Raw genomic sequence first — 14,675 nt, forward strand, 5'->3', positions numbered from 1 at the left:
TTGGCTTGTGGGGGAAGGGGAAGGGAGGGGGAGACTGGAGAAGGGGATGAAATCGACAAAGGAAAGGGGGAGGCCAGAGGCCTGCGTGCCCTCAGAACAACAGTGAGCTCAACGGAAGATGGTCATCTATTTAATGCTGTGCATCCGAGATCCAAAGCAAAAAGGGAAAGAAAGAGGCCGAGACTTCTGTGAGATTTTCATAAAACTCAGAAATGGTTGGATGTTTGGGAATTTTCCAAGCCAGGCCAACAAGTACGTCATCCAAACTCAAACAGATTCGTTTATTGCTTGGTGCCAGACGCGTTCCAGGTGTATGTGTGATCTCACAGCTGCCCCTGGAGGTTTTACCAACCCCATTTTACAGAGGGGCTAGGAGAGGGGAGGCCAGTTGCCCAACCCCACCAGCCCCACCCCCCCCCACAAGGTAATCAGGTGCCCGAAAGGTTCAGAAAATATGCTTCTCTAAGGTGGTCTGGAGGTGGCGCTGTTGCAGTTGGTCCAGGTCCAGAGGCTTCAGCCTGTGAGGTGGGGGTGGGAGGAGGACGTGGGAGGATGATGGAGTGCCCTCCAGGGGTAGGCAAGCTCACCAGCTCTGGGGCAATAGAGAGCTTACGGAAGAAGGCAGGGACCACGATCACTGGCAGGGACATGGCAGTGAAGACTGCCTTGTTCCTCACCCTCTCCCATCTCGAGGAGGGAGACCAAACACACTCCAGGAGACCATTTCAAGCAAACCTGGAGTCTAAGGAGATGGCTTAGGGTCCAGATCCCAGGATTGGGTGCCTGTCAACCTTGGCCAGCCTGTTAAGGGGATCCCCCTGCTTCCCACCCTCACTTCCTGCCTTCTTTTCTTTCTGGTGAGCTGTGGGGCTTCAGGCCTGATGCAGCCTCCTTACAAGAGTTGGGGGAGGGGGGCCTTGGCATCAAGGTCAGAGGGCGAGAGCCCAACCATGGGGTGTTCCTTCTAGCACCAAGGACAGTGGGCAATCAGTCCTCTGCCCTCCCGTCTCTGCTTTCTGATCACTGAGCCCCAGGTGGTCAGGGATCCATTATGGGGGCCATCAAAAAGATGAGGGAGAGAAGGTAGCTTATAAGTAAAGGAAATCAACACAAACCTGTTGGGGACAATGGGGACATCCCTAGGAGGACACAGGCATATGGACTGGGAGGAATTGGAAAGGTCTGGAGCCAGGGCGGAAAAGTGGTTTTCTCTCTTCTCCCTCTGAAACTGGCTTTCTTTGCCACATTGTGCATGTGGTGGGAAATGATCACCCCGTCTGGAGTGATGCTCCCTGCCACCCAGCACCCCACTCCACTAACCAGTGTCCCAGTGTCCAGTTTTGTAATCCCAGGACAGAATCCCATTGACCCAGCTCAGTCAGAGTTCACCTCTCCCCAGGAAGGAGGCCTATTGCCATAAGCATGGTCCCCTTTGTTGGTGGCCAAGAAAGGATTATGAGAATTTGGAAGAAGACACCCCAATATATATCTAATCATGGAAGTCCAAAGACAGCATGGAGGCTAAGTGCAGAGTGGGGGTGAGTGCTCTTGGACTTGATCAGTTCATGAGTTTGGGCAAGACAGCACACATGCTGGCTCCTGGATGGAGCCTTGCACGTGACCTGGCACAGTCCATGCTTGTTAAATAGTAGTTGAGTGAATGATTGGGTGGAGGGATGACTAAATGAATGATATGAATCTCCTTGACCTCATAAGGTGCCATCATCCGAGACAGGAGAACCACGGCTGCTCCCCTGAACTCTCTGATGGCCCTCTGTGTCCACACAGGAAAGACATAGAGGCAGGCACCTCACTCATGATCATATCAGGGTGCAAGGGCCTCTGGAGTGGTTCTCCTTACTAGCAAGCTGAGTGGTTTTCCAGCTGTTCATTCCTCCAAAAGAGCTGGTCCTGCCAGAGGAAGGAAGAGCTGCCCAGCCCAGGATCACATCTGTCTCACAGGTATGGAAAGGAGGGGCCGTTGGGGGTGGGGATGCACGGGCCATAGGTTGCATCCAGTTTTCTGCAATGGGACAGGGAGAAGAAGGGTTAGTCAAGCTGGTCCTCTAGCATCCTGCCCCATGGCCTGAAGCAAGGACTTGGGTGTAGGTAGTTTTTTTTTTTTTTTTTCTTAAGGAATATGATTCCAGGAAGCCAAGGGAGGGGGCCAAGAGGATGAGGAAGGGACTGAGGAAAAGTTGGTGTAAGGATACATGGTCCTCTGGGCCTCAGAAGGTACAGAATTCTGCAGGGAGTTGTCTCGTCACGATAGGGGCAGTGCCAGGTGCAGTGGTGCACGCCTGTCATCCCAGTGGCGTGGGAGGCTGAGACAGGAGGATTTTGAGTTCAAAGCCAGCCTCAGCAAAGGTGAGGTGCTAAGCAACTCAGTGAGACCCTGTCTCTAAATAAAATACAAAATAGGGCTGGGATGTGGCTCAGTGGTCGAGTGCCCCTGAGTTCAATCCCTGGTACCCCAAAAAAAAATCAGGATGGGGGCAGCACTGGTTCAGAGGCGCCCATCTCCATTGTGTGGAGAATGACGGGGAGGGGGCTCCCTGCATTTCCAGATAGCACCTGAGTTTAGCTGAGCACTTGGCTAAGGCTGTGGCCTTAGAGAAGGGAAAGGCCTGTGGAGGGCGCTGGAGGGATGCTGCCTGTGCTTTTATAGAACTGAGCACCTCGGCTAGAGCCAAAAGCCTGGGTGAGCTAAGAGGGTGGGGTGCAGGATCCTGGGTCCCCAGAAATGTGTCCTTTGAGCTGCGCTGTGGCTCTGCTGCAGGGTCAGGAACTGCCGCAGTCTTCCCTTTGGCCCCCAGGACCCAGAGCTTCAGATCTGGGAATGCAGTTAACCCCCTGGTAGCTGATGCCCTGGGTGCCTCGGGCTCCTCAAACGCAGAGAACAGAGCCACACTCATGGCCTCCGGGCCAGAACAGCTTCTCCTTCATCCAGCATCCACCTGGGGGCCCAAGGGGACAACCTAAGGCTCATCCTTGACTTCTTCATCTCTGTCACTCTCCACATGTGACCAGTCACCAAATCTCGTGGATTCCATCTGCCTTTTTCTTCTCCTCCTTCAGCCCTCTCTGCCTCCCTCCCTTGCTCCTTTCATTTCCTCTCTATCAAATTAGCCAGGGAGAAAAAGTAGCTAAACACTGCACGCCCTCAAACTTTGGTGACAGGAGGGCTCATCGATAACCTTTTGGAAGGCAATGTGGCAAAAGCCATAAAAAATCAAAAACGTTATCCTTTGACCTAGTTATTCTACCTCTAAGAATCTATCCTGAGAAAATAATCCTACCCACAGAAAAAGGTTTCTGCATGAAGAAATGACAGCATTGTTTAGATTAGCACAGAAACCAAAGAAACAAAGTACCAACCATTATAATAGACAGCTGGCCACCGACTAAAAGTTAGTGCTGGGTGATGGCTGATTTCCCTGCGGAGCATCTTCCTCGCGCTGGGCCTCACCCCGGGGGAGGCTGCCCTCCGGGGGTCTGCCCTGCGGCATCTTCTCAAGCTCCACACTCTGATGAGGTCACCCCTTCCTGTGGCCTGGGCTACCCTCTTCCCCAGCTCTTCCCAGATCCTTCCTTCTAATCCCCACAGACTTTTTGAACATCTCACCTGTAAATCCAGTAGCCAACTAGACACTGCCCTGAATGACCCAAAGCCACGTCAGCCTCAACGGTCCAATGCCAGTCCACAGTTCACAGCTAACTCACCACCAAGCTATTTCTATTTTCTAAGTAATTCTCAAGAACTTCTATTGGCCTCCATCCCCACTGCCACTGAATGCAAACCACTGTCATTTCCACCCGCGCCTACAATGGCACGTTCCATCTGCTTCCTCTCCTTTCACCTGGCTTCTTCTGCCCGTCTCCTTCCCTGAAGCCAGAGTGGACTTTCAAAAGCACTAGTTCGGCTATGTCCTGAGGATGTGGATGTGTGTTGTACTTCTGAAGCCCCTCACTGGTGGGGTTTTAAGAGAAGTGGGAAGTGTGTTCACATGGGGGTTGCCGTCACTCTTAGCCCTGTTTGAAACCCAGGAGTGTCTTCTCATGTGATGAGCTGGCTGTCTTGGGAGGTGCCACCCTGTGACGATATCTGTAAGTATTCTTATTAATTTGCAAACATTTCTTGAATGACTAGTGTGTTCTAAGTCATGCAAGCTCAGGGGGAGTCATCTCACCCCCAAGAAGTAAAACTTTATTCTTGGCAGGGAGAAAATGATCATTAAAGTGTCTTGTGGCCCTTTGTTATGGACTGAATGGTGGTGTCCCCTAAAGCCCACATGTTGAATTTCCAGCTCCAGGGTGGTGGTGTTTGGAGTGGGGCTTTGGGAAGGTACTTAGGAATAGACTAGGTCGTGAAAGTGGGGTCCTTGAGATGGGATTAAAAGAGAAGGAGACATTGGATCTCTCTCTCTGCCATGTGTGGACCCAGTACTAACAGGGCCATCTGTATACCAGGAGTCACGCCCTCACCATGGTCTTAGGCTTCCCAGCCTCCATGACTGTGACATACAATCGCTTATTGTTTTCATCTATGGTAATTTGTTACAGCAGCCTGAGACACCCTCCAAAGCTCAACTCTTCTATACAACAATGTACTACTTAGTATTTAATTTCTCTCATCAGGGAGAATTTCAATTCAGTTAAAATGTTCTCCTCGGAGCTGAGGTTGTGGCTCAGTGGTAGAGCACTTGCCTCGTATGCATGAGGCCCTGGGTTCAATCCTCAGCACCGCATTAAAAAATAAATAAATAATAAAGATATCTTGTCCATCTACAACTTAAAAAATATTAACAAAAATGCTCTCCTCAATGGATCAAAATAGTAAAAAATAAGGTTGAGAAACTCCATATTAGGACAGTAGGGTGACAGTAGGGTGACAATAGGGGACATGGCCCCTTAGCTTGTGGAGCTTTCTTCTTACAGGGAAGATATGCATTAAATTATCACACAATGACTAAGTGACAAAAGCCAGACCCAAAAGACTGCATACCATCGATCCCATTTCTGCAACATCCTGTGAAAGGCAAACTATGATTCCATTGCTAGTTGTTCCCAGGGGCAAGACAGAGAAGAGGAACTCTCAGAATCACCAAGAACTCTAAGGGGGCAGATATTCTATATCCTGATTGTCGCGGTGGTTCTCCAACTCTGCCAAACCTCACACATCTACTCTGAAAGAATGTTAATTTTTTTATATTTATTTTTTAGTTTAAGGTGAACACAATATCTTTATTTTGTTTCTATGTGGTGCTGAGAATCGAACCCATGCCTCACGCATGCTAGGCGAGCGCACTACCACTTGAAGGTCATCCCTTCCTGTGGCCTGTGCTACCGCATCCCCAGCTCCAGTGAATGTTAATTTATACAAATGATATCTCAGTCAACTTGCCTTAAAGTGGCTATGCAATCAATGATGCATTCAGCCTTGTGACAAGTGCTGCACAGGACAGAGAGGTAACAGTCTAAGCCAGCGGCAGGTGGTGGACCAGGTCCCATCGGGGAAGACTCCCTGGGGAAGCAGGTTGAGCTCTGAAGGGTGAGTTCAGCTCACTGCTATAATGGGGTGAATGTTGGCAAGTGGCACGAGTGTCTGCCGAGGGGTCCATGTGAAGTAGGACAGTGCCTTACACCAGGGTGATGGCTGTAGAGATGGACAAAACTGGACAGATTCTAGAAATCTTCAAGAGATAAATCAACTGGACATTGTGCCAGGGGGACACATGGGATACGGGAGAGCCAGGGGGCCTGGGGACCTCTGGATTCCCGCTTGGCTTGACCCTAGTATATGGTGGTATTTTCTGAAATAGAAAACCCCTGGAGAAGGACTGGGTTAGTGGCAGAGACCCTGTGTTCAGTTTTTTCAAGTGGAGTTGGAAGTCTTGGAAGCGAACAGGCGGTGCCCAGGAGGCACCTTCTGCAGTGCTGGGGCACCCTCAGGCTGCTCCTCCGGAACCTTCCCTCCCCCCCAGGAGAAAGTTCTGAACTCCAGGCCATCTCAGGTGGGCTCAGGGGTGAGCCATCTGGTCTGGAGACAGCTAAGTCAGCAGCTTGAGATCTGAAGTGAAAGGAAGATGGAAGGAGAGTTTGTGGGTGCAGGGGCTGCACCGAAGGAGGTGGATCACATACAGCACACATCTCTTGTGGCTGACCCCTGGCAGAGTCCTACTCCTGCCCTATGAGCTCTGTTTGCTCCCCTTATCTGGATCTGTATGAGAATCTAGCATTCTTCCAATAATTCCCTATTTGGATTTACACTAATATGAATAAGTTTCTGCTCTCTGCAGCTTCTAAAGCCTCGACAAAGACACCACCAAAAACAATAAAACGTGTTGTTTTATCTCTGTGTCTTTTTTAAAAAGCTCTATTTTCCAAATTGTCTATCAATATCTTAGCTTTGTAATATATAATCTGTATAAGGCAAATGACCAGTTGTTTCCTTTTTAAATATTTTTTTAGTTGTTGACAGACCTTTATTTCTATGGGGTGCTGAGAATCAAACCCAGTGCTCACTCATGCCAGGCAAGTGTGCTACCACTGAGCCCCCGCCCCCACCCCCAATTGTTTCCTTTTATTTCCCAAATTTCTTGACCATTCTATGCAGTTTCTCTACCAGATGAACGATAGAATCAATTTCTGAAGATAAAAAATTCCTGTGAAGATTTTCATTGAAATTACACTTTAAATTTATAGATTACTTGAGGAAGAATTGACATTTTTACAATACTGTCCAAGAACAGGACCCATTCCTCCATTGATTCAAATCCCTTTTTAATGTCCTTCCTCCACTTTCAACATATATCTTTGCACATATTCTGCTAAGCACATTTTTTGGTCCCCTGATGCTTTCCGACTAGTTTCTGCTGGTTGTGCAGGACAGGCATTGATCGGGATCTATTTATCACCTCGCGCCAGACTCTTTAGTCAATGCTCTGATGAGTTCTTGTAGCTTTTCAGTTTATTCTCTTGATTTTGCAGGGTGAACACACTTATTATCAGCAAATAATGTATTTTTGTTCTTGCCTCAATGATCCATATACCTTCTTTTCTTTTTTGTTATCTTCTTGACTGATATTAAGGCAACTAATAGTTGTGATAGCAGCGACCCCTGAAATGTTTCTACCTTGAATAAAAATACTATAATGGTATTTCCAGAATAACATCTGTGAAGTCTTCACAGATACTAACTGTTAATAATTGTTTTATTGATTAAAAAAAGTCTGGATCCAAATAATTTTAGGATATGCTGGGTCACAAAGACAAACTTAATATATATATTTTATATATATATATATATATATATATATCTTAGTTGTCGCTGGACCTTTATTTTATTTATTTATTTATTTATATGTGGTGCTGAGAATCAAACCCAGTGCCTCTCACATGCCAGGCAAGTGCCCTACCACTGAGCCACAACCCAGTTTTCAAACTTGTTTCTTGACCTCAGCTATAATCAGAAAATCTGAGGTTAATTTGCCCAGTGGATGTCCAAGAGGGAGGGATACTACGTAATGTGTCTTAAGCTTACTTGACCACTGACCTATTTGTTTCATGCCTTACTATTTAACGTCCCCTGGATGGAGATATGGTCCACAGTGTAGTAATAAATTACTGCACTAAGAATTTGTACTGTATGACATTGGCTATGATTCTAGATACAGAATTGTTGCACAAATGAACAAATATTTTCATCACAGTAAGACTTTTTTCTGCAATTCTTAGTTTACTGAGAGTTTCTTTGTAATTTTTGAAATTATATTTATTTTTTTAAATTTTTTTTTAGGTGTAGAAGGACACAACACAATGCCTTTATTTTTATGTGGTGCTGAGAATCGAACCTGGGTCCCACCCATGCTAGGTGAGTGCTCTACTGAGCCATAATCTCAGCCCTTAGGAAAGTTTTTTTTTGTGTGTGTGTGTGCTGGGGATTGAACCCAGGGCCTTGTGCATGTGAGGCAAGAACTCTACCCACTGAGCTATATCCCCAGCCCTTGAAATTATATTTCTCTGTCTCTCTCTCTTTCTCTCTCTCTCTTTTAAGATACAGGGTCACCTATATTACCCCAGCTGGAGTACAGTGACTATTCATAAGTAAAATCACACTCATGAAACTTAGAGTAGACACCTGGTCTGCATAGTGCAGGACAGCCCTGACCTCCTGGGCTCAAGAGATCCTCCTGTCTCAGCCTCCCAGGTAGCTGGGACTAAAGGCATGGCATGCCTGATTTTGTGGTTTTTTTTTTTTTTTTTCGTCTTTTTAAAGTTAGAAATGGAAGTGAATTTGATCAAATGGTCATTTTCCTCTTTAATGGGTGAAACTCTGCCACAGTGTATTAAATATGGTTCAAAACACCCTACAAGACTGCATGCCCATGATGTTCATGGACCAATTGCCTAAAACTGAGCAGCTAGCAGGCCAGGTGCTCCTAGTGTCTGGCTGTGACATTTAACTGCTTTGGCTGCAGTTTTCTGTCCCCTGATGTGTGTTTGCTGCTATAACATTAATATCCATGGAGACAATTTTGGGCCCTGGCTGGCTAAGACTTCCAGGAGAGGAGAAGCAATTCCAGGGATGCCCCAGGTTATCTTGTGCTTGTTTTGTCAAAAAAGCTCAGAAGGTTAGATTGGAAGGACCCTGGAAACACAGGGACTCAGCTCTCCCTTCTGCTCACTGAGTCTGAGTCTTCCCTGCCTTGACCTCCTCTCACGTTCTCTCCATCTGCCACTCAGAAATTAAGGCACCGATTGGGCTGTGTTTTGAGAACTTGGCTGTGCAGAACTCAAGACGTTTCCAACCATATTACCTAGCGGTTTTTAAATTATTTTCATATTAAATATTGATACCTAACCATTATCGAGTGCTCACTATGTACTGAATACTTGGCTACAACCTTTAAATGAATTATTTTCATCTAATTCTTCCATCCCTCTGAATCAGATATTATTTCTATTTCTTCAACTGGAAAATAACCACAGAGAGCTTACATCACTTACCCAGGGGACCCAGCCAGTACCTAGTATGTGATGAAGCCGGATTCGACACCTGGCAGTTTGCCTCTAAAATCTATAGTCCTGAGTTTAACCTACTTTGCTCTTTGCTTCCAGAAATAGATCCAGCAATGGTGTGTTGCTCTTTTTTCTAATATATCATTTAGAATTTTTGAGTATAAATGAGATTTTTCAACAGTTTCCTTTTTCTTATGTTTTATTTGCTTAGAGACCACACAAGATTCATAAAATAAATTGGAGGTTTACTGTAAATTTTAGTGCTTTGACAATTTTTAAAGAATTTAGGCAATATCTGTTCTGACACCATTCACTATTTCATCTGTAAAACCATCAGGTCCCCGAGCCTTTGACAAGTATCATAAACTTATTTGTTACATTATTCATCTTTTCTGCTTCTTCACTAATTTAGGTTTTCCTAAAATAATTATCAATGTTACTTAGAGAAGTTCAGATTTATTAGCATTAAGTGATACATAATATTCATACTGTATTTAAAAAATCTTCTCTATATTTCTGGTACCAATTATAATCCTGAAAGATGCAATCATGAATACCATAATTCTCTATGTTGAAATCCAAATAATCATAACTATGGTCTAAGATCCCTGTAGTCTCAATTTAAAATCCCAAGATTAAAATGCAGAATGTTGAAACCCTGAAGGCTGAAAATCTGGAAGACAAAATCCTGAAAACCACAATACCCATTGAAAGAGGAAGTCTACAGAACTAAGGTAGGTGCCAAATTCTATGGAGGGAATTAATGCTCTTTGGTTGTTTGCAGGATAGTTGCCTTGTGTTGGGTGGAAAAGATACCCAGAAACCTGGTCAAGCATGGTTTTGAGTGCATCTGTGGGAGTGTTTCCAGAGATTAAGTGTCCATCAGCTGGGGTCCCAAGGGAACAAGCAGAGAAGGTGATTTGGTCTCTGAGAACTGTACAGTTTTCTTCTCTTGCCTTGGACATCAGAACTCCAGGTTGTCAGCCTCTGGGCTTCAGGTCCTCTGGCTTTTCAGTTGTTGTCTTTATTTTCCTTCTCTGTTATAACCAGTGAGCATTAATTTTTACAATCCACTGTGCTATGTATTTATCTTCACTTCATTCTTAATAATGGAGATGTAAACTATGTAAAAACTTTCAGAGAGTTCTAATTCTCGTTATTCAGTTTTTTGCAAATTCAACTCCGTGGAAGTGCATTATTACAACATTGACATTGTACAGAGTGTGTGTGTGTGTGTGTGTACAATATTGAAACCTCCTCTGACTGTGTGGTAGAGTGCTTGCCTAGCATTCTGAGGGCCTGGGTTCTATCTCTAACACCACAAAACCAAAACAAGAAATGCTGAAATCCCCTCATTATGAAGAGATGTCCTGTTTGTAGAACTTCATTTGTAAAAGATAAGATTTCTCAAGATCTCAGTTTTTTGGACAATTACATTTGCAGTGGAGACCTCTCGTGGATTTTTGATCCATCTTGTCAAAAGATTTAGGTTGGGGCTGGGGTTGTAGCTCAATGGTAGAGCACTTGCCTAACACATGTGAGGTACTGGGTTCAATCCCCAGCACCACATAAAAATAAATAAATAAATAAAATGAAGGCATCCAGTCCATCTGCAACTAAACACACACACACACACACACACACACTCTGTGTGTGTGTGTATATATATAATATATATATATATATATATATATATATCTGTCACATTCTGCTGTCCTTCGCATCCCCACAGCCCCACCCCTCCCCTCACTCCCAATTTCTGGGTTCCTCAAGCAGTTACAGTTTCCATTTTGTCCAGACCTTGAAGTTGTAGTCAGTGAGAGAGAATCTATACTGGTTCTTCTCTTGGCTAACACTGGAAGCTCAGGCTATATTTTGCCAATGGAATTGCTGTTTGACATAGTCACGTATGTTTATGCTATTAATTGATACTTCCAAATTGTTCTTTAAGATGGCCATGCCAATCTATATTACACAAGCACTATTAAAAATAAAAAACCTTCTCTCTACCCTTACCAACAACTGATATCCAACTTTTTGTTTTCTTACAATCTGTTAGGTGAAAAGAAATACTATCTTATTGATTTGATTTCAGGTTCCATGTTGGCTAGTGAGGTTGGAGCATCTTTTTATATATTTTTGGCCATTTATATATCCTCATTTGTAAATAGTCCCTTTCTATCCTTTGCCCATTTTTCTATCTGGTCATTTGTCTTTTTCTTATTGATTTGTTGAAATTGCCTCTGTAGTTTCTAGTGTTTGGAATTTATTGAGGTTTATTTTGAGACTCATTACTTAATCAATTCGTCTATTTGTTCAGTGAGCATTTGAGGAAAACAGGAGTATTCCCTGTTCAAATTCTACCTAGATATATTACAACAATCTTGTTGATTTTGTTATTTAGATAGTCTATTTGATTTTTAAAATATTTGATCTGTTACATCCTGAGACATGTGTTTTAAAATCTCCCATTTTAGTTGTGGTTTCATAAAATTCTTCTTGCATTAAGGCTTTTGCTTTACATATTTTTTCAGTGTATCTGTCTGTGTGTCTGAGTCAGATTCATGATGAACTCCTCACTTAGTGACTGAGAACACTAACTCTGGTGTTACCATACCAGGCTTCAAATCTTAGTTCTTCCCCCTACCAAATCAATTAATTACTTAATATTTCTAAGTCTCAGCTTCTTCAACTGTGAAATGGGACATAGAATAGCACTTACTTCACATAATTGCTATGAGATTAAACAAAATTATCCAGGTAAATGTTGAACAAATGGATATTACCACATTTTCTTAATGAAAGTACATCTTTATCTCAGTATACAATCGTTAAAAAAAAATAGCCCGCAGTTCTGTTTTTTCTTTTTTTAAATTCTATTTATTCTTTTTCTCTTGACATATCCTTCTTCTCTTTGCATTTTCCAGGAATATACTGGTCTATTTTAGATCTTTCATAATTATTCAACTTTAGCTGAATCTCTTGTAAAGCATAATTGAGGTAGTCTCCAAAAAGATGGCCCAAGCTAACTGCCATAAATCATTTTCCTGCTTTGGCTCCACCCATCAGGAGGTCGGGTCTATTCTGTCCTCCAATAGAGATGGCCTTGTGTCTTGCTTTGACCAATAGAGAGCAGAGGAAGGGACGTTATATCAGATCCAGACCTAGATTCCAAGAGGCAAGGTGACTTCTGCTTGCATTTGGAAACACCAGCTGCTGTACTTGCTCATGCTTGAGTATTAAGTAATGAGGCACAGTTGAGATAGAATTGTGCCCAGCCCAGCTCCCTCACAACGCACCTGAGTGACCCAGTCTCTGCCCATGAAGAACACCCCAGCCAGGCCCTGCTGCCATCCCAGGCCCACAGTAGTGTGTGAAATAACAACTCATGGTCGTTTTAAGTCACTGAGTGTTGGGTTGGTTTGTTACTCAACAGTAGACGACTGAAATTGGAAGAGAGAGCCAGGACTAGGTTTTTCTTTTTTATTCGGTCTGAGCATCTTGGTCTCGCTTTTAGCATCTTGTGTTATGTTTTCTGTTTCTTTCATTTTCCTATCATTTCCTTTTCTGCTTTACTGCCTTGATCTTTTTCCGTCTCCTTTTTGTATAATTATATATGCTTTTCTAGTAATATGTTTAATGTAAAAATCCAACAAACATATTTAAAATTATGTTTCTAAACACGTCAAAAATCAAATGGCTTCTATCACTTCCATCCTGCTCTCCAAACAGGATTTGACCATTAGAACATGTTAGTGTTTCTTTCCTTACATGCACACTTCAAAAACATTAAATGAGCGTATAAGGTAAATTATGCATTATTAATAATTTTATTTTTACTGTATGCCTCATATTTCAAGGATTCTTTTTGAAAGATTACTTAAAATGTTACAACCCACATTGTCAGCCTTTGGTTAGAATGAGCGTAAGGGGTTTGATTTCTTACCCATGTTTCTTGAAGATCACACTTTACAAAAGTCTTTATCTTGACTTGATTCTTCTTTGAATAACTTTTTCTCCGTGGGAATCAGGAGACCAACTATACCCTGAAGAAAGCTGGTGTCTGGAAAGCTGATCAGACGCCCCTCCCACCCCTCTCCACACCCAGGGTATGAGGGGGGCGGGATGGCGGCTGCTAAAGGATCTGTGGCATGTCTTTTGGAGAGAGCTGTTGATGTGCTGGGTACTCCCAGTCCCCGGGGGATAGGCAGAAGGTGCCTGCCCCAGCCCTTAAGCCTAGTCAGAGGAGCCTCAGTGGAACCAATTGGAGAGCTGGTCATGTGGCCCCCAAAGGAGGGAGTTGTATCTGATCCCTACCCGAGAAGTCTGGCTGCTGGAACCAAAGGAGAGGTGTCCATGTGACAGTGGCTTCCACTCCGAGCTTTGTCCCGGCTGAGGCTACATAGGTGCTTCCTGTGGACCAATTTGGGCTTGTCTTCAGCTCTCAGTGGGTGGGGCCTGACACCCCAGCAGAGTGGAGCCAAATGCAGTTGCCCAGAGCTGAGGAGGGAGTGTGCTAGCACCTGGCACAAGGGGCATTTGCCTGGGTCGAGGGGAGCGAGGGGGAGAGAACACTGTGACTAAAGGTCTGTGCAAGACCCAAGAAAGAAGCTTGACTTCACACTGCTGACAAGCCTGGAGAGCACCATGTCCCTTCATGGCAGGACAGGAATAAAAACTTACTTGCTCCCCTTCCCTCTCTCTCTCACCTCCACCCTGGGCCTGGAGTGCAAATGGAGGACTCATGAAGGTGTGGAATGCAGCGGGAGGAGTGCCAGGCAGCTTCTGGACAAGGTGGATGTGGAGACCAGGCAGACAGCCAGTCGACATCACCTTGCTTCCCCTGGTGGGGTCAGGGACAGGCCTGCGAGGTGTCGTGATGGGTCTTGCTGCATATCTAGGAACACAGCAAATGTGTCACAGACTTCTTGACAAGACTTCTTGGGGCCGTGTGGTCCAGCGAGTTTTCCTCTGCTCTGGCAATTCCACCTTAATGCATGAGTGGGGTTCTTGAACTTGACCCTTTGAAAATTCAAGAATGAATGGACGGGAGCGACAACGACAACACTGAGACAGAACATGTTGCATCCCCTGCCCAGCCCAGTGGTCTCACTTACCTGAGACCTTGCTGCCCTGTACCTGACGAGGGAGGCTCTAGGAAGCCGTGCTTACTAAAGAACTCTCACAGTTACCTGGGCCACACCACGGTGACGGTGGATCATGAGAAGGTGAGGAGGTGCCAGGTTGCAAGACTAGATGGGCTTGGGAAGTCTCGGTGAGCCCCTCAGGAACTCTCACCTGACGAGGGGCCTGTCCCCATCACAGTGCTTGGTCAAGTGTCAGTTTAGGAGGCATGACAGGTCCCGCACCCTGCCACGCAACTTTGGCTATGTACTTTCTCTTTTAGATCTCGCAGGGTCACTGTAACCTCAGGAAGCTAAAAGCCAAGTATGGAAATTGTTTCAGTTTGGCTGTCTGGTGGCCCCCAGCAGTTGTTCATGCAGGACTATACAGAGGTGAAATCAGTGGGTTATAGAAGCTGTAACCTGACCCGTCTACCCTAGTTAGAATGACTGATTGGGTGGGAATGTAGAAAGGTGGGATGTGGTTAGAGGAGGTGGGTCACCAGGGGCCTGTCCTGGAGGGGTTGTTCT

General features: G+C 44.8%; 1 non-coding gene across 1 annotated transcript; it reads left to right on the forward strand.

Annotated features, from left to right (window-relative positions):
- The first annotated feature begins 4,676 nt into the window (after positions 1–4,676).
- Positions 4,677–4,749, forward strand: Trnat-cgu. The gene has a single exon. It is a non-coding gene; the product is annotated as a tRNA-Thr (tRNA).
- Positions 4,750–14,675: the final 9,926 nt, after the last annotated feature.

Source organism: Marmota marmota, unplaced genomic scaffold (assembly GCF_001458135.2).
Source record: "Marmota marmota marmota unplaced genomic scaffold, marMar, whole genome shotgun sequence".
In the NCBI taxonomy this organism is placed as follows: domain Eukaryota; kingdom Metazoa; phylum Chordata; class Mammalia; order Rodentia; family Sciuridae; genus Marmota; species Marmota marmota.